General features: G+C 37.5%; 1 long non-coding RNA gene across 2 annotated transcripts in view; it reads right to left on the bottom strand.

Moving 5' to 3' along the window:
* Nucleotides 1-1,885: 1,885 nt before the first annotated feature.
* Nucleotides 1,886-20,270, bottom strand: part of LOC145721849 (uncharacterized) — a 152,938-nt gene continuing 134,553 nt past the window's right edge. For both annotated transcript variants that reach the window (XR_014145812.1, XR_014145811.1), the window contains 3 exons: nucleotides 17,521-17,673; nucleotides 6,338-6,494; nucleotides 1,886-2,995 (listed from right to left, as the gene is read on the bottom strand). This is a non-coding gene — a long non-coding RNA (uncharacterized LOC145721849). The remainder of the gene's footprint in view (nucleotides 2,996-6,337; nucleotides 6,495-17,520; nucleotides 17,674-20,270) is intronic.

The following is a 20,270-nucleotide window of genomic DNA, read 5'->3' as shown; positions in this document are numbered from 1 at the left end:
TATTATACTTTTGAAAGAAAGGTGAAAACTTTTAGACTTTGTTAAATTAAATATGCATGTTAAAATATATAGGGTAGGGTGATAGAAGCAAATATGGCAGAGTAGGGATCTCCAGGAGCCATCCCTCCCCACAAACACTAAAGTTTGGCAAAACAAAACCCAACCAAACCCTGTTAGAATCACAACTCTGGAAGATAGCTGAAGGTCTATAGCAACCAAGCACGACCTTAGCCAGCAGAAAAGCCTCTAAAATAAAATAAGAGATTTTTGTGGTATTTTAACTACTCTTAGCTCCCTCCTCCTTCCTAGCATATTGGCATTGTTGAAGATAGCAACCTGCATTGCCAGGGTGGGTACCTGATACCAGAAGAACTGCAAGGGTCTGGTCCCCAAGGAACTGTGTTTCTGTTTTGACCTGACTGGAGTTCCTCCCAAAGACTGATGCAAGAATTTCCCCTTTGTTTTGCCTAACTCAGAACTCTATCAGAGTGGAGTGGCTATGTGGTCCTCAAAAACAATGAAAATGAACAAAATGAGCAAGTTGCTACTGCCTGGGGGGAGAAAACCTGGGACAAACAAAAGACATGCAAAAACCTAGAAGGAAAAGCTGGGGAGTGTAATTTTGGGGAGGAGTGGGATAGAATAGGGGCTTTATAATTGATTTTCAACAAAGTCAATAGGACTATTCAGCAGGGAGTCTGCTTGAAGATTCTCTCCCTCTGCCCCTTCCCCCACTCCCCCCATGCTCTCTCTCTCTCTCAAATAAATAAATAAAACTTCAAAAAGAAAAAGGAAGATAACAAGTTTTTGCAAGGTTGTGGAAAAACTAGAATCCTTGTGCATTGCTGGTAAACATGTAAAATGGCACTGCACTGTGGAAAATAATTTGGTGCTTCCTCAAAAAGTTAAGCATGGAATTACCATAGAACCCAGTAAATTCTCTCAGAAGTATATACACCGAAGAATTAAATATAGGTGTTCAGGGGCACCTGGGTGGCTCAGTCATTAAGCGTCTGCCTTCGGCTCAGGTCATGATTCCAGGGTCCTGGGATGGAGCCCCACATCGGGCTCCCTGCTCAGCGGGAAGCCCGCTTCTCCCTCTCCCACTCCCCCTGCTTGTGCTCCCTCTCTCGCTGTGTCTCTCTCTGTCAAATAAATATGTAAAATCTTTAAAAATAAATAAATAAATAAATATAGGTGTTCAAACAAAAACTTGTACAAGAATGTTCATAGTAGCTCTATTTACAATATAGTCATAAGGTAAAAGCAGCTCAAATATCTACTGCCAGATGAATGAATAAACAAAGTGTGAGATATCCATTCCATAGAATATTATTCAGCCATAAAGAGAATTACTGCGTATGTTACTGATAGATGCTACAACATGGATGCACCTTGAAACCACGGTACTCAGGAAACAAGCCAGACATAAAGGACCACATACTGTATTATTTCATTTACATGAAATGTCCATAATAAACTAACCCATAGAGACAGAAAGTTGATTTGTGGGGAGAAGGGAATTGGGAATGACTGCTTAATGGGTGCAAAGTTTCCATTTGGGGTGATAAAACGTTCTGGAACCATACAGTTCCAATCGCACATTGTGTGCAATGCAGGCCAGCTGTACATTGTGAATGTAATTAATCCCACTGACTTGTACTTTAAAATGATTACAGTGATGAATGTAATATGATTTTACCACAATTAAATGTGTGTGTTAACCACTAAATAATTAGCCAGAGGACATATAATTTCTAAATACAAGGAAGTAAACAAAAAATAAAAAATTGAAAAGAAGCACCCAAAAGAAACTCCCTGAAAAATACATTCATTATGATTAATAAGTTATACACTCCTATGTATGTATATTTCATGTTTCCTTCAAAAGAACAAGATATCATATAAAAGACCCAGGGCCTTCACAAATGTTTATTTTTAAACTGTATGGGTTACACAGTAGATTAAGCAGAGCTAAAATAAAAGAAATAAAAGAATTAGTAGACTGGAAGATAGAACTGATGAAATCATCCAGAATGCAGCACCAACACACATTAAAAAGAGGACAAAAGCCATAGAGAGAAAAAGGTTCAAGTCTGTACCATTGGAATTCCAGGTGGAAAAAATAAAGAGATTTGCAAAGAGGCAATATTTACTTTTGAGGGATAATTTTCCATAATTGATGAGGATTCTTGTTTTTCAACCTCTCATTCAGAAAGTGCCCCGAATTATAAGACAACGAATCTCTATGTCTATTGATATTTAATTAATATATATGAGTCAACACAATATCCAGCATTCCTAATTTCTGTCATAAATATTTTCCTCAAGGAGCCTGGCAAATATTCATAATATATGCTAACACACACATGTCTCCTGCAACACTTGTGATGTGCCTTTCCCAACTCAGAAATGATGTCAATGCACTCTCTTGTGGTTAAGGAAGAACAATCTAAATCTATACCAGAGCCTGGTAAGCAAGCATGGTGATAATTTGGAGAAAAAATGATGTTGAATATCAGCAATTTTTTTTTTGGTTCCAAATTCTACCTTATGTGGGAAAATTTCATGACCACTGGATCTGGCCTGGAAACTTCTCCCAAAGTTTGAACTGTATTGTTTGTTTATTTTTGAGAAAGAAATGGATATATGCCAAAAATGAGGTATAAAACAAAAATGAGGAACAGGAATAGTTGAACAGAAACCATTTTGGTAAATGTGGAACATGTAGTCATTACAAATATAGTCAGATTGAAGAGTTACTTGGTACCTATTGATCAGGTGCATTAGTTTAAAATATAGGCCTGTCCCATTTAGTCTTTCCATTTAACATATTTAAAGTTCAACCCAATAGGGACACCTGGGTGGCTCAGTTGGTTAAGCGGCTGCCTTCGGCCCGGGTCATGATCCCAGGGTCCTGGGATCGAGTCCCACATCGGGCTCCTTGCTCAGCAGGGAGCCTGCTTCTCTCTCGCTCTCTCCCTCTGCTTGTGCTCTGTCAAATAAATAATAAAAATCTTAAAAAAAAATAAAGTTCAACCCAATAAATTTACTTAAGTAATTGATCCACCTAACTACTTTAGATTTATTTCTTAAAAAACATAAAACCACCATGTATCTCTATCGTACCTTCCCTATACCTCTCAATTTGCCGTGATGCAGGACCAAGCTTACTTCTTGCCACAACTTTTGGGTATTGATTTATACTAAAATTCTTTTTTTATGCCCTGAATAAAACAAGAGTTAAAAGAGGCCATTTAAAGTAAGCCAAGATGTAGAGGTCTTTCTCCAATGTACCTTTATTGATTACAATGCGTATAATGTGCCATTATACCAGGAAAACAACACCGTGCTAATCACTTTGAAGCATATTGCTGTGCTTCCAAGACCTTGAAGTTTCCCTTTCCACTATTGGGTGTGTTGTGAGTAACTGTTTCCACTTTAGATCATTATGCTTTGAGATTAAGGGTAAGGATGTTGAGCTAAACAATGTTGGGTACCTGATATTTACAAATATAAGTTATGTGTAAGTTCAGTATAAGTAACATACATGATAATAACTTATAGTAAAGCCAAAATTTCCTGTAGCCTGCTTACACAACCTCAACAGATAGTCTTCTCAAATCTCATATAGTCGATCCAATTCTAGATAGTCAGGCTGAGGACTGAAATTGTCAAGGAATGCACAAGGACTTTAGGTCTTAATAGTATCATCATCATCATTATCATCTTGCCTTATTGAGTTAACTCTGGCCTAGCCTAGAGTAGCCACAGATCTACTAGATCTGTGAAGCACATGTAGCTATTGAGCACTTGAAATGCAGTTAGCCCAAATTAAGATGTGCTGTAAGTATAAAATCCACACTGGATTTTTAAAAATTAATATGAAAAAAAGAATGTAAAATATGCCATTAAAATGTTTTATATTGATTAAATGGTGAAATGGTAGATCAACTTTGGACACACTGGGTTAAATAAAATATATTATCACAATTAATTTCACTTGTTTCTTTTTAATGTGGTTAGTAGAAAACTTTAAACAATATATGTAGTTCATATTTGTGGATTTTATTACATTTCTATTGGACAGTGCTGTAGGGGATTGTCAAAGATAAAGTTCTTGGTCAGTCATGGCTGTTCTTTTTGACTCAAGACTCCATCAAAAGGGACATTCATTTGAGTTAAAGCCCAAAAACACCAATATTTTTTTTAAGTAGGCTCCATGTCCAGCATGGAGTCCAATGTGGGGCTCAGATCAAGACCTGAGCTGAGAGGAAGAGTCAGATGCTCAACCAACTGAGCCACCCAGGTGCCCCCCAAAACACTAATTTAAAATTTTAAGTATTAGGCCAATAGAACTAGTATACAGATCAATATTGGCTTTTTTTCAAAGTGTTTTTTCAAAGACACGTATGATTGTGGCAATACAATTTCCAAAGACTTTAATGACATCCTGAAATTTTAGGAACCAATTTTCTTTTGTATACAACTTATCTTCTGTTTCATATTTATAACATATCTGTTATATAAAGCATGTGATATGTGTATTTATATATATAGCTTAACATTTACTGGATAATTCAGAATATAAATTATACACTTTACCCTACCTTCTATTTTAAAAACAACACTAAGTTCTAGTAACATGATGAAAACCAATTCTTGGTCTTATTATGATTGGTCTTATTTTACAACGCCATACCAAAACCTGTGGCTGCAATCTGGTTTATACAGGAAAACATTAAAGATACTAGAGGGAGTAGAATAAAATCAATTTGGCTGATTTTAAGTCATAGTAAGCGAACACTTCTACACTTCACTATTTGCAATGAATTATGCTACTACAGACATTACAACTTTCTTTCTTCACTTCTAACTTATTAACATGTCATTTTTATATTTTCGTCTGATTTTGTTCTTACATTTTACTTCCGAGTTTTCTAAATAAGAGTAATTTCTTTATAATTTAGAAAAATATTTAAAGTAATAAAGTGGTATGATGGCTCAAAGGAAAGAGAATGGAATGGACATTTACAGTTTGTCACTATTAATTTTCCCCCTTCTTTTGGGGACAGCCCTGGTCTTTCTTCACGAACTCTCCTTCCCCAATCTTAGTCCGATAGTTTGGGTGGAGCTGGCTGCCCTCCTCAGTGCTTGCCATATCACATCTCCTTGGCTACAGAATGGACACTTGTCAGAGCCCATTCAAAGTTAGTGCCCGGACTTTTACCAGGCAACCAAAGAGAGACACTCATTTTTGCTGAGGAAATAGGAGGTAAATCTGGAGCCATTTTAAGTCATCTTGCACCACAAGGTAACAGCCCTTCTAAAAAATGGAATCAATATGGAAAAAAGCAGAATGAAGAGATAGAGACAACATCATCTGAGCTCCTGGATCTTCTTTTGTCTAAAAACAGTCCACCTTTGGACAGTCCAGATGTGTGTCAAAAAATTACCCAGAAGTTCTTGAAATAGTTTAAGTTGGGTTTTCTGTCACAAGGTTGATATTTAGCTAAAACATACCTACATGGCTGTGGCATTTGTCTATGGAACATCCTGATAATTGGTGCTCTTCTAGCAACCATTTCGATGAGTTGTTGCCCACATCATTCTTATCGCTAACTACTTTAAACATTGCCCTTGCTTCTAATCAAAATAGTTTGAATAGTAAAGTAGGATTTGGAAACATGAATATATGAAGAATAAGGGTAACATTTTGGGTGACAAAAAGAGAATGAGGAAGGGCAAAATACAAATCTATTCACAAAGATCTAAAACAGGTACTTTTGCCATCAAATTATAAAAAGATATCAACACCTTCTCAGCCTAACAAGGTCATCTGCCCTCTTAGAGTATGTTTCCTCTTTTATTAAATGAACATTCAAAATAACTGTGCTGCTTATCTTATAACAACGTAAGGGATGGGATTCATATGGGATTCTACCCATAGAAACACTTTCTGTGCACACCATTCTACGTGAAGAAATAGTAATAATAAAGACAAGTGAATGCTTCCTAAATGAAAAGTATTATTACTCCATTTGATTCATACACCTGATTTTTAGGTTATTTATATTTCCTGTGTGTTGAAAGTACGTTATCAATTCCGTTTCCATGTAAGAAAAGAGGTACTTTATTATTATAGATAATAATAGTATTTCAATCTTATTACCCTTAAAATTATTTCGATTGTACTTTGTTTGTGTAGTTTGTTATTCTCCTCTCACTATTCTCTGTAACACCGATCAGAAAAATATAAAGTTATTTCTATCACCACCCCTCTTTTAAAGACATACAAATTCTCTGAGCCACAACATGTTTTAATATTATTTGTTACCTTGGGACACCTGGGTGGCTCAGTAGGTTAAGCGTCTGCCTTCGGCCCAGGTCATGATCTCAGGGTCCTGGGATCGAGTCCCACATCAGGCTCCTTGCTGGGCAGGGAGCTTGCTTCTCCCTCTCCTTCTGCTGCTCCCCCTGCTTGTGCTCTCTCTCTGTCAAATAAAAAAATTAAAAATATATATATATATTATTTGTTACCTTAAGCAAGGAGATTTCCTTTTATACACTTTAATTTTTCTACTTACTTGGTTATTCTTTTAATGAAAAGAATATTTATGCTTTTCTTGTTTAAAATATGACTGATTTTTGTAGAAATTTTGAAATATACACACAAAATATATCTAAATGATTATAATCTCAATACCCCCAAAATAATGACTAATAACTTGAAAGGGGGAATATCTATTTTAAGAAGTATTTTTCACACTTAAAACATCCCTCCATGTTATTAAGTGTCATTACAAGAGAGTCTCTAAGTCATATCTTAATGTAGCATTGATTACCCATCACCGTTTGTACTTTAACCTAGAGCATATCCCATTTTAGAAAATGGACTAGATTTCATATCAAAGGGTCAACCACACTGGACAGTTTCTAATGTCCACCAGGCTAGACCCATGATCTTAAAGTATGAAGGGGGCACACATTCAATGGTATTGCAGCTATGTAAGTGGCATTGACGGTAATTAGGGGTCCATCAGGAGTTCTGGCACTACTTACTTTTCACTCCATTTCTTCAAATATTCTCAGAAAAGTGACAAGTTTTTAAAAATGAATTTAGAACATGATAAAATTAATCAATTGATAAATATAGACATAGATATTAAAAATAAGAGACAATCGGGGCACCTGGCTGGCTCAGTCAGTTAAGCATCTGCCTTCAGCTCAGGTCATGATCCCAGGGTCCTGGGATTGAGCCCCGCATTAGGCTCCCTGCTCAGTGGGGAGCCTGCTTCTCCCTCTCCCTCTGCCACTCACCCTGCTTGTGTTCTCATTCTCTCTCTGAAATAAATAAATAAAATCTTAAAAAAAAAGAGAGAGACCATCTGCTAATTGTAAATCTTTGGTCAGGTGCATCGATGGTACATACATTCCCATGTTTGCCATTTTCTCTTGCTTCTGATAAGACTTGACACAGTAATTCAAGAAATGGCACCACAAAGACAAGAAATTATTTTGATCAAATTCTAGCAAGATCTTTTCTTTGACAGGAGAGGGAGAGAGAGAGAATCCATGGAAAATTCTAAAATTCAATTATTTTAAAGTTAGTCATACTTTGAAATCCCTATAAATACTATCTTTGGATCTGGTCCAGGAGTTAGAATTGCTCTGCCATTTGCTTTGTAGACCCAGGCAACTTGTTTAGTTTCTTTATGCCTCAGTTTCCTCATCTGTCAGTTGAAAATTTCAATAAGATGGTCCTTTTCAACTCTAAAATAAACACAATTCTTGGGCGCCTGGGTGGCTCAGTTGGTTAAGCGACTGCCTTCAGCTCAGGTCATGATCCTGGAGTCCCTGGATCGAGTCCCGCATCGGGCTCCCCGCTTGGCGGGGAGTCTGCTTCGCCCTCTGACCCTCCCCCCTCTCATGTGGTTTCTCTCTCTCTCAAATAAATAAATAAAATCTTAAAAAAAAAATAAAATAAAATAAACACAATTCTATGATACTGTTACTGAGTGTCATTAAATAGGGATGGTCTACACTACTCAATATTCATACTACTCAGTTTCAACTAAGTCCTCATTGCTACTCAATAATCCTTACATGTACCCCTTAGTACATTCTTCATAGTAATTGTCCCAAAGCCTCATTAATCTCAAGTCCCCTTCCCATTCCACCATCCACATTGGCCAAATGTGGACCCAACTAATGAATTCTTCAAGTAGACACAGATCAGCTACTAGCAACTGGTTTATAAGAAGCAAACAACAAAATGAGGATACCTTTCAGGATAGTTTTGGTAATATCTACTTGAAACTGAAGAGCCACCACGTGCACACTGATGATGAAAATCACCATCTGAAATGCAGTGCTTTTTCTACATTTTGATTCATCTGTCTTTTTTTTTTTTTTTATGCATCTGCTTGATGACCAAGTGTTGGAAATATACATAAATGCCACCAAAAAAGTTGATGATGTACCCATTATGTTAATTAAATCCCACCCCCTTATTTTTGTTCCTCTAAGGAATTGCTAAATGATCTAAGTGCTAAAATTAAATGGCTGGTCCTGAGAGTAGGGCCATTTCACAGTAACAGTTGAATAGAGAGAATATGTTAAAATTAAAATAAGCTTAAGAAAGAATTATACACTCTGACCAAGGTGGGAAAATTAGCTGAAATATCTGCCAAGAGAAAGTGGAAAGTTCTAAGATACCAGATGTCTCTGTGGGTTCCAAATTTGGAATTCTTTGTCGCCTTTTAAATCTTCCCTCAGAAGTACCAAGCCTTACAATGCATGTGGTTTGGCATATGGGCTGTTATTTTGCATTTCTAGACTCTGAGTCTGCCTTTTCAATCAGTATCCAAGCTATTTTGTTAAGTTCTATGATATCTTGGGATACATGGCTCTCAAAAACATGAAGCAAAGAAATAATGACTTATTTTTTTCCTCCATTTCATTATAAAAATCTTCAGGCAAGATTGAGGATCCAAGAAAGCATAACTGCTATCTTTCTTTTCTTTCTGTAAGTCTTTTTGAACTTTGTGTGTGGAGGGTGGGTAGGTGTGTGGAGAAATCGGGGATAAAGATGCCTCCTCATACTAAAAAAGCCTTAATTTTTTAAAATATTAAGTCATCAGAGAGGGCAATTGGGCTCTTCCTCTATAGTCATATTTCTCTTTAAGATCTCCCTATTAAGAAGTCACTGTGACACCTATACCTGATTTCAGGTGGTCAAAACAAAGGGAATAACTCAATATGAAAGCCAATTACTCATTTAGCAATGGTCAAACTGAAGATAAATAAATGGTGGGAGAAAAAGAGCAATTAAAATCCAAATAAGAAAGACCTCTAATATAAAAATAGTAAAAGAATCACCCATTTCAAAACTAAGACATTCATTTTTTTAAAGATTTTATTTGAGAGAGGAGAGAGAGAGCACAGAGAGAGAAGCAGAGGGAGAAGCAGACTCCCGCTGAGCAGGGAGCCCGATGCAGGACTCGATCCCAGGACCCTGGGATCATGACCTGAGCCAAAGGCAGACACCCAACTGACTGAGCCACCCAGGTGCCCTAAGACATTCATTTTTATTTACATCACATTTTTCTTCATTTTGGATCACAAGTATATTCAGGATTGGTCACTAGATGGAATGTAGTATGTTGGTGGCTAATTACTGATTTGGAAAGATTACATAACACCCTTGAACATGAATAATTTACCAGTTATTTCCAATTGTTTATAAACCAATTGTTAAAAATGTAACTAAAATCTAAATGGCTAGTGTCATACCTTCCAACTTATCAGTAACGTAAGAATAATGTAAAATGCCTTTTAAAAAAATCCCTTCTATCAGTGAAGAAACTGTTACACAAAATTGAGTTTAGAACTGTTTTTTATAAACATGCTAAAATACTATTTTAAAAATAGGGACAAACCTCTTTGGAAAATGGCCTCTATAATGAAAAATCAATTCTGGCAGGATCATTATACATATTAAACATTCATGGGAAAGATGGAACAGCCAGCAGAGTGTTCAAAAGTAGAAACAAGAGAATATAGATGACCTACATCACAAACTATCTCCTGGCAGAGGCTTATGGTCCTGAAATTAGAGGAGATAACCAAAAGTAACCAGATACACAGACTTTTTCTCCCTTTTATTTTGTACCCAGACAGAAGCAGCCATAGTTGGGGACGGGGAGTGGGGGGAGACAAAGGCACATTTTAAAACTAGAACCTCTTGGGTTTAAAAAAAAATGAGCTGAGAGAGCACATAAATATGAAGTTATGAATTATGTGAGAAGCTATAGAATGATGAGTTAGACCTGCTTTTCTCTCTGAATCAATAATGAGGAGGTTTTTTGAGTGGAGGGCTAGAACCCAAGGTGCACATCCAGAAGACTCCCATTGCTGAGTCATACTAGATAGAGGGAGATATTATGGAAATCACAGCTGGGAAACTGGCAAAACTTAATTACTCAACAGCCTTCCCCACTTCTTCCTTGCCAAAGGAATCATAATGACGACGGGGGGGTATTAATATGCCCAACCCCAGGAGATGACTCTGGTTTGTCTAATCCAATCACAGCAATAGTGTTCTCCTTTGCTAGTTAATCATTTGGCCAATATTCTGTGCAGCTATGGGGGTACGAATGGGGGGGACATGTGATCCTGTTCTTGCCAATGAGTCATGAAGTGATGCCTAATAATGAGCCTCTGGGAGAAATCTGTCTTCCTGAAACAAGAAAAACCCTTTTCCCCAGCCCACTCTCCTAACCAAACATGGTATCATGAGGCCATAATGCTTCCTCAGTGCAGCCATCTTATAGTTTAAGAACCAACATCAAGTTGAGGATGGCAAAGAAGAAAGATAGGAAACTCTAGTTCCTTGATATGAACTTGGGGCTTCTTTACCAAATTTAGAACCACCTATTCCCTGACTTCTCACTCTGTAGGAAAACTAAAGTCCTTTATTTTTGAGTCTCTTTCGGTTAAAAATTGCGTTACTTGCAGCTGAATGATCCTGATAGACTTAAGATTGTAAAAGAAAACTCCATGATTCTATGGTGGGATAGTCACTGTCCACTTTGCAATAGCCACCATGGAGAGAAGAGAGGAAATCCAGACAAGGTTATGCTGATAAACAACGGAGAGGGAATCCATGCCCAGGGGTTCATCTTTGTACTATTTCTACCTCTGATTTCCACAATTAAAGTTTTCCACAATTAATGTGAGAGGACACATGTTCTTCATTAATAGAAGCAACACCAGAGATGGAAAAACAACTGGTAAAATAGTCAACAAACACTCCAGTCAGTTCTGTGTCTTGCCTGTGACATTTTATTTCATTTGGCATTTATACCAATAAGTTTATTAGAAACAGACATTTTTGTTTCTAAGAGACATCAGGGAATTCAGTAATGCCTAGAAATGTCCTAAATAACAGTTCATATTGAACCCTAACGTATGTTTTATGCTCTCATTTAAATATATGTCTGCAAATACACACATGCACCAAGATACACAGGGAGAGACTGTACTTAAACATCTACAGAGGTTGTAGGTAATTTTAAATTCCCCTTATTCTAAATTTCTCAAAGCAGTAAGTGTCCACAGCCCAATGTACTTACTGGAGAACTAATATTAATTGACGAAAAGGAAACTTTTAAAACTTGATAAATACTCATTTTATTCACTGTATACATTGTATTTTAGGTCTTTATATAACTTCTTACTCACACTCAATATAACTTTTTGGGTTTTTTTTAATGATCTGAGAAGCAAAAACGGGATGATACTAATAAAAATGTAAATATAACTGTAATAAGAATTTGGTTCTCTGTATAACTCAGAGCCTTATTTTGTCATCAGTCCTCTGTTCTAGGTTTGATTGTGATACTGATTTGGAACATAACTTTTCTCAGCCCTTCCTTTCCTTGCAAAGATTCCACCAATGCCCAAATCCTGTCTTTATCCTTTTGCCTTTATTATGAGTACAAAAAATAGGCTGGAGCATCTTTTTTTAGAGTGAAAAAAGTTTTCACACTTGCATAACTCGTGCAGTTGAAATGGCCTGAAATCAACAGTCCCCAGAAAAGCATCTTTGAAAAGACACCAAGGCTAAAAGTCAGTAACTGCAAAGAGGTACTTTGAAAAGAATAGTAAGGAAAAGCTACTGCAAAACTGTGCTGGAGAGATAAAAATATCTAGAATGAGAAGACATTCACTTTGGAAACTTTCTTTATGGTTTTGAAAATTTTATATGTCTGAGTTGTTTTTTTTTTAATCCCCAATGTTGTCCTGGGATTACAGATGTTTGAAGTTCCCAAATTGACTATGCAATTCTTGGGAAGAAAATTAGATTTCCAGAATAGCTTTCTCACTGAATAAAATATTAAGATAATTACTTAGATGGCAGAAGAACTGAGTATGTCTAAGTGCCCCAAGAAAGGTAAAGAAAAGGTCTGGAGACAGGAGCAAAATGAACAGCTACAGGAAGGAGCAAATACTTTGGGTTTGGAGGACTAGGGAGAATAAGCAGGTATGTAGCAAGAGGGGCTGAAGGGGAGAGGGGATGATTTGGGGAGACTAAATAAGATACTCCAGGGGAGGTTCCTCTCTAAAGAAAAGAATGAAATCTGAGAAGATAGAACTCTGACCTCTTTCCATCCCTCTCTGTCTCTCCCTCATACACATTCTCGTTCTCTCGGTGTGTCTCTGTATCTCTGTCTGTCTGTGTCTTGTCTGTCACTCTCTACCTTTCTCTCTCACACATACAAATAAGGCCATGGAAGGCCTAGAACCTCCTGTCCTACAGTCCCTGTAGGATCTGGCCTAGAACAAGGAAGGCCCTCAATGTGTGTGTGTGTGTGGCGGGGGGGATGGTGAGCCTCTGTGTAAGTGAACATTTCCAAGAAAGCATGACTGCTAATAGGCTCATGGACACCCCAGGGACAAGGCATTGGGCACGTACGTCACTATCCATAGTTGGCAGTTCTCTCCTTTACATTTCCACACAAGACTTGTGGGAATTTCATTTTCCCTTTTTTTCTCTGTCCCATCTGGAAAATATTGCAATGTCTGTGTTCACTTCCTAGAGTCCTTTTCATTCTGGGGCTGAGCTGGGTTTTGCTGTTCTTTGCTTTCACACAGGCCTGTAAGGTATATCCTCACCTCTGCCTTCTTCCCTCTGCCGGTAACCATTTATGACCACAGAGCCTCCTATCCCCTTGTTATCTTCTTTATTGAAAACAACTCTGTTGCTTGAACTTGCCCAAGTTCTTATGATGTCAATGAAACATCCTATGAAACGCTGAGTCCTCACTACCCAGGACCTAGTATAATTTGGATGTGCTCAGGTAAGAATACAAGCCAGGGTAATCATCAGTCATTTGAACCAGTCGAAAGCAATGCTTTGCCCTTGGAGATTTTAGGATGCCAGAGTGGTCATTAGCTCCAGGCTAGGGTGCATCAGTAAAGGTCCTTAGCTGAAACAAATTCTGCCTAACTTATATATAAGAAATGTATTGGAAGAATATGAGGGTAGGATTAATATATTCACAGAATTGACAGAGGATCAGAAGAATAAGGCTCTGTTCTGGACAAGAGAGTTTGGAGGGCTGGGAAAGAAATCTCAGCAATGGCCTCATGTTAGAAACATTCATGTCATCATGAGTGAGCGCCAAAGATCACTTCTGTGTTTGATCCAATTAATTAAAATTCAAGGCCAGGAAAGACATTCCACTAGCTGAACAGAGGTTACATGCATTCTCTTGGGCAAACAAAGATGAGGAACGAGAGCCTCTAGACCCATTGAATTCCACAGGAAAAAGTATAAATCTGGATTTTCCTGTCCTTCAAAACTACACACATGGGCGAGAGATAACTCTCTAAAACAAAATTATGATGCTGTTGAGAACTATAAAGAAATGCTGAGTGGTCCAAAATTATACAGGTACACTACACAAAGATTCCTGTTTCCTAAAGTTGCATCGTGTCTGGTACATGGTAGGTGCTTAGTAACTATTTGCTGAATGAGTGGAACACCCCAGCCTTTCAGAGGTCCTGAGGAAGGTTGATCCTAGGCCAGATGATACTAACAATTATTAATTTTCAGATAAATCCTTTCTGGAGCCTCAACGTGGGACCTCACCAAGCTAGTCCCTGATGTGGAAAGGTATGAAGTAGGATATGGGTTAAAGGGATAACTGGGAGAGATGGGGATCAAAACCAAATATGTCTGTCCATTTTCTCTCTTTCTTCTTCTCTCTTTGACCATCAGATCCTACTTCTATTACCTGCCTTTAAGGCAGGAAAGAGTCTTAGTGTTATTTACTGCGGACTATTGCAATATCAGAGCTATTAAAAGAGATCATAGCACAATTAACACTAAAGAGTTGAAAAGAATGATTCACATGCTCAAAACATCCATTGTTTAGATTCAATTTGTTTGACTAGTACAATGAATTTTCTCTAGGGTCCTTCAAAAAATAATTTTCTTTTCTTTCTGCTTATTGGAACAAAGAGTTTTCACTTAGAAAATGAAGATACAGCAAGCTCTTGTGGATCTAGCATTTAAGGAAGATTATGTACCCTTCACTTCCACAGTATCCTTCTATTATTTACTGGACAATCCCTCAAATATATTTTGGAATATAACCCTTTATGTAAGAATAGTTTTATATAAAGAAAATCTTCCTAGTTTTGCGGCTACCTTTGGTTATAAATAAAAGATAACCCTTTCTTCTCTCATGGAATCCGATTATAATTAATAAGTATTATTGTCATGTTGCTTTTTCCTACTGCTATTTCTACAAATGTTGAAACAAACGGTTGAAAGAAATTTTGTCAATAAGAAACAATACCAGGCATCTTTGCTTCCTAAGCAGTGCTATAATAACCATTAATGATGAGTGAATAAAAAAATGGAAAATTATAATTATTGTATATTAGTTATTTTAACAATAATAAATATTTAATTTTAACACAGTTTGGAGAATTATTTTGGCTTTAACTATCAAAATTGATCCATGTATGCTATAATCAACTGATAAAAATGAGTAATATAAATTGGCAACCTGATTTAAAATTTTTGACAACTCCAGGTAATATAATATACCTTATGGATATCTATATCCTCTGTCTCCTTCAGAACTAAATTCACCTGTTCACTTAGCTCTTACAGTCCTTGTTTCAATTCAGTTCAACAAGATTGATTGATTGATTGATTGATTGACTATGGGGCAAAGGGAGAAGCAGAGAGAGAATCCCAAGGAGGCTTCACACCCGGTGCCCAGCGTGGATCCTGATGCAGGGCTCAATCTCACAACTCTGAGATCACCTGAGCTAAAATCAAGAGCCGGACATTTAACTGACTGAGCAACCCAGGTGCCTCTCAAGGAGATTTACTGAGTGAAAGTCTGGAGTTGGGTGCTCGGTTAGGCAGAATAAGACATGCAAAGGAGAGTAAAATAAATTCCCTGCCTTCAAGAGTTTGTGGTCTGATAGGGTAGATGAGGCAAGTACAATCATACTGAAGCAAAATAGTAAGTATCAAAGTGAAGTACACAGTTGTGTCTTCAAATATATAAAGGGCAATTCTGTGGAAAGGAGAGAATATGTGTTTTCAAACTTGCCAGTCTGCCATGACGTATAAACCCATCTGTTGGCTGGTTGGCTGGGAAATAACTGTACTGTAGAAGTAATTTGGTCATTGCTCCTGGGAAACATCTGGTTTCAGATCTATGTAAAGCTGGAGGAAATAATGCTTACCGCCTCTCTGTTTTACAGGCTTATTCTGTGGATAAATTGTATGATATTTTTAAAGGCCCAAATTTCATGAGGACATCATAAAAATGAAATTTGGTTAGTCAATCTAACCCGTTAGGATACATAAAAATGTTATGAGTGCTTCTGCATATTTCTTTGTATAAAAATCATCATAGGATTGAAAATACCATCCCATATTCTCTATCCATCAACTCTACAAAGAACACTGTAAGCTTAAATAAAAAACGGTTTGCTCTCAGGTGCAGAATCAAAGTGGACAGAGCTGGTGGTGTCAATGAGCATAGACCCATGCTCTGAGTGACCGCTGGTCCTTTCTAGACACAGAGAAGGAAGATTAGCCTGAAGAATCACTAAATTCCTTAGAAATAAAGGCTAGTTATGAATGTTGATTGAAAGGGTTGATATCAAGTTAATGGCAAGCTTTCAAGAGTAATTTGAAAGTTGGTATATAAAAGCTGATTGAAAGAAATTGGGAAGAAAGGGTCAAAAAGAAAAACCAAAGAAGTTAGAGGAGAATAGGGTAAAGTAGGGAGCATGATAGCCATATTCAAATACACAAAGGGTAGTTATGAGCTGAGAGATCAGAACTTGGAAAAAAGAATGTCTAGAGATAAAGAGATGTAATTTGGGGTTGACTAGAAAGAAAACTTTCTGATGATTATGATTTTACAAAATTAACAGTGGGCTATGTGGGAAGGTAATCATCACTGGCAATGCTCAAATTGAGTCTGAACAACCACATAGTACTAGGAATAATAAAAAGGAGGGGAAGGAGGACAGCAAGAACAGGCACCATCACCATTTGTTGAGTTCCTCATCATGTGCCAGGCTCCATGCTAAGTGCTTTATGCACATTGTTTCGTGCAGTCCTCACCACAACCCTATGTTGTATATTATTATTTCCATTGAAAAGAGAAGAATCTGGGGCATGAAGGATATAAATAACTTTCCCAAGGTCACACACATAGTATGTAGCTAAGCAGAGATTTAAATTTAATTCTGACTCCTAAATCTATCATATCAAGTGCCTGTCACATCCCTATTATTGGAGATGTTGAGTAAAAGATTTATTTTTTAAAGATTTATTTATTTGAGATAGAGAGAGAGCATAAAGGGAGAGGGGGAAGCAGACTCCCCGCTGAGCAGGGAGCCCAGTGCAGGACTCGATCCCAGGACCCTGGGATTATGACCTGAGCCAAAGGCAGATGCTTAGCCAACTGAGCCACCCAGGCGCCCCGAGTAAAAGATTTAAACAGCTTTTCATTTTTGCAAGGGATAGGTAAATCAATGATCTTACGCTGTTGTTGTTATCTTTCAAACTCAGAGATTCTACAACTCTACAAATACGAGGCACAGACAGATTAGATGATGTGTGAGTGTTACCAAGCTAGTTACTGCCAGAACTGTGACTGGAACCTACTTCCTGAATCTCAGTCAGTCCAGTGCTCTTTTCACAGGGTCATTCTGCTTTCCAAGCATGGATTTCGGTGTAGGGAGAAGGAAAGCGTGGACATATAATATGGCAAAATTCTCCCCAACTAATGCTGAGAACAGGCAAGACCGGAAAGGGCATTTGCCCCTCACATGGTAGGACGACGTATACAAGAAAAAGGATGCAGAAGACAGCTTTGTGTTTCCCAAGTATGTGAGAAAGCTCCTTAAAGCTTGAGAAGGGTTGAGATGCTGCCGGTGGGAGCCATGTATGCTAGTTCCGAGAACACTTACCTGGTAAGGGTAGTATGGTGACTCTACCCTGGACTTGTTAAACTCTTCAGTACATGAGCTGGGTGTACAGCCAAGATTTCTTATTTCTTTCCATATTCTGTTTGTGGTAAAGTGCTTTTCTATAGTTTTCCTCCTCAAATCTTTATAATAGCCCTGTCAGAAAATAGGAAATATATTATTAGCCTATGCCCATTTTATAAGTGAGGAAACTGAAACCCATGAATGGGATGTAAATGAGTCAGTCACAGAGCTGGTGCATGGCCGGGCTGAGAGCACGCAGCTATGCCAACTTGCAGAGCAATGCTCTTTCTCTGACACTACATTGACTCTCTTCTGTAGGCTACAAGACAGGATAACACAGAGGACTTCAAAAGCAAGTGCAATAGTCATATGCACATCTTATGTTACATTTCCTTCATATACTACTTTATTTTTCAAAAGAGAATCTGGCTTAAAGTATAAATATCACATTTACTAATCCATCCATAGCATTTTTGTGCCTCAAATGTATATCTATTTAAGTTAACTTAATGATTACAAAAGCCACATTTGGAAACTATTATATATGTAGATTAACTTATGGGTTCATTTGGGAAAAAGGAAAAATTACTAGAAAAAAGCAAAACAGACTACATTCACAAGGAAACAGGAATAGACATACTTGTAATTTTAACATGATTCAATGGCATATCCCAATGGAACATTATTTTTAATTCAGTTTTTTGTTTTATCAACATCCATTTTTTCATGTACCAATAAGTGAGAGTATAGGAAGTGATTTTCTCAGGGGCAATGAGGTCTACATCATGTACATCACACATTTGTAGAGCTTAGGGTCAAAGGAAACAAACAGATTTAACCGTGAATAAACATGAAGAAGACTAATATTGAGGGTTTGAAAGGCTATCACCATCTTTTTACTGAGGTCAAGGAATCTAGATTCCCTAAGAAGTAAGGTGGTAAGGAAAGGAAAAACAGGCTTATATAATTGAAGATAGCAGGTTAACATTTTCTTTTCAACCTGTTTCATTATTTGAGCATACTAGTAACTCCAAAGAGAAAGTCTCCCCACCCACTTTGAATTGCTGAAGCAAGTGTGCTTAAAAGAAGGGAACACCTTTGGATTATTTCTTTTATCAACAGAAAATACACTTCTTGGTCATAAACACTAGAGATCACAAAGACTAGCGTTCAGAGCAAAACTGTGGGGGCGAAAAAGTCTGCTTCTGTGCCAACAAAAAAAAAAGAAAAGGCTAAAAAACTATTTAGGAATGAAAAACCACATCAAATTTTTTTTTTTAAAGAAATATTTCAGTATTCACTGAGTCTTTTTTTTTTTTTAAAGATTTTATTTATTTATTTGAGAGAGAATGAGAGAGAGCACATGAGAGGGGGGAGGGTCAGAGGGAGAAGCAGACTCCCTGCCAAGCAGGGAGCCCGATGCGGGACTCGATCCAGGGACTCCAGGATCATGACCTGAGCCGAAGGCAGTCGCTTAACCAACTGAGCCACCCAGGCACCCACCACATCGAATTTTTAAATGTAGTAACAGATTGCTAGAGGTTATAGGCTAATTCTAATATGTTGGATACTTGCTTTCTTGAGGGTAAGTAGGTGATGGGATATAATGGACAACCTTGGGACATTCTAACCAATAGTGTAAAGGCTGGGTTTCCAAGGTAACAGCACAATACACGCTCTAGACAACTATACTGAACCAAGAGGGAAGAAAATAATTTAAAACAAAATAGTGCCAATGAAAGATATTACTCAACATGGTCATAACTCATATAGAACCCTCACCCCTTTAAAATTAAATACTTTAAGAAGAAAATTTATAAATCTAACAATAACAAAAAACATATGTAGATCCTGGAAGCATCCATTGGGCTAAGAGGCGAGAAGTTAAAAGTGTATATACATTCTCCCTATCTTAAAGATGACAAAATGAGGGCCTTCTGGGATTAAGTAACTTTTGCAAGGTTATGCAACTGACTAGTAGAAATCACTTGACATAGCTGTTAGGACCAGTATCCGTACACTTCCACCAAGATGCCTCAACCTAGACCTGGGGCTGAAACATGTCAGGGGCCAAATGGGCACCTGTGTGAATGGAAATCCCCATTTGTTTTAATAGCTGAAGTTCTGTCCCACCAATTCTGTTTAAATCCTTTTTGCTGAACCTGACATGATTGGGTATACAGACCCTATAACTCAGGAGAAGGGTCAAGCTCTGGAACAGACTTGCAAGTCATATACCTATAAATGGTGCTCTAAGCCATGGGTTTGAATGTACTACAGATCATTAAAAGTTGAGAAGACCGATGAGCTAATACAGTCCTGGGAAATATGGATAGTTAAGAGCTTCAAAGAGGGAGAAACCTTAGGGAAAAAACTTAGCTTCCAGAAAGAAGTATCTGAATGGTGGGAAGAAAACCAGAAGAAACTGGTTTTGTAGAAGTCTCCAGCGAGTGGTCATCTCTGTAAAATATTACAGAAGGGTCAAGTATTGTTGCATAATATTTATAGGTTATACAGTATTCATAAGATAAAGGCCAGCTTCAGAAACAGTTCCAAACCTAAAAAAACAAACAACAAAACAAAACAAATAAACCCTCCAGATTGTAAGACTCTTTCTGACATAGAAGATAGCCCATGGAATATCTTTTCCGTCCTAACATTTATAAAGAAACTGCCATACCCCTAAGTCTGGCAACAACTCAATTTCTACAGATAGGAAATGAGATCAC

The sequence above is a fragment of the Leptonychotes weddellii genome, chromosome 5 (assembly GCF_054177405.1).
Source record: "Leptonychotes weddellii isolate Sample4059 chromosome 5, ASM5417740v2, whole genome shotgun sequence".
NCBI lineage: Eukaryota > Metazoa > Chordata > Mammalia > Carnivora > Phocidae > Leptonychotes > Leptonychotes weddellii.
This window is presented reverse-complemented; position numbering and strand designations above follow the sequence as displayed.